The sequence below is a fragment of the Acyrthosiphon pisum genome, chromosome A2 (genome assembly GCF_005508785.2).
Source record: "Acyrthosiphon pisum isolate AL4f chromosome A2, pea_aphid_22Mar2018_4r6ur, whole genome shotgun sequence".
NCBI lineage: Eukaryota > Metazoa > Arthropoda > Insecta > Hemiptera > Aphididae > Acyrthosiphon > Acyrthosiphon pisum.
Genome location: NC_042495.1, coordinates 18,243,068 through 18,243,386, shown reverse-complemented (window position 1 = coordinate 18,243,386; position 319 = coordinate 18,243,068).

Below are 319 nucleotides of genomic sequence, written 5' to 3'. Positions count from 1 at the left end.
TATACCGATACCCGGTCACGTCCTCTTAAGTCCATAATGGTATGACTACTTTACTAGCCAGTAACAATAATCACAAAATACAATACGTAACAGGAAGAACTAACAAAAAAAAAGAAAAAAGAAAAAAAGACTACGAATCTGGCACGCGACGAGCTACTGGAGGAATGCAATATGGAGGATATTCCAATGAGAGACAGAATCAAGGCCTTGTTGCTCGTGGCTCGCCAATTTATGAGCACATGCTTAGGAGAATTGTCGATCGAATTTGTGACATCGATTTTCGAGGAAATGATCGATACATAAAATAATAAGACTATTA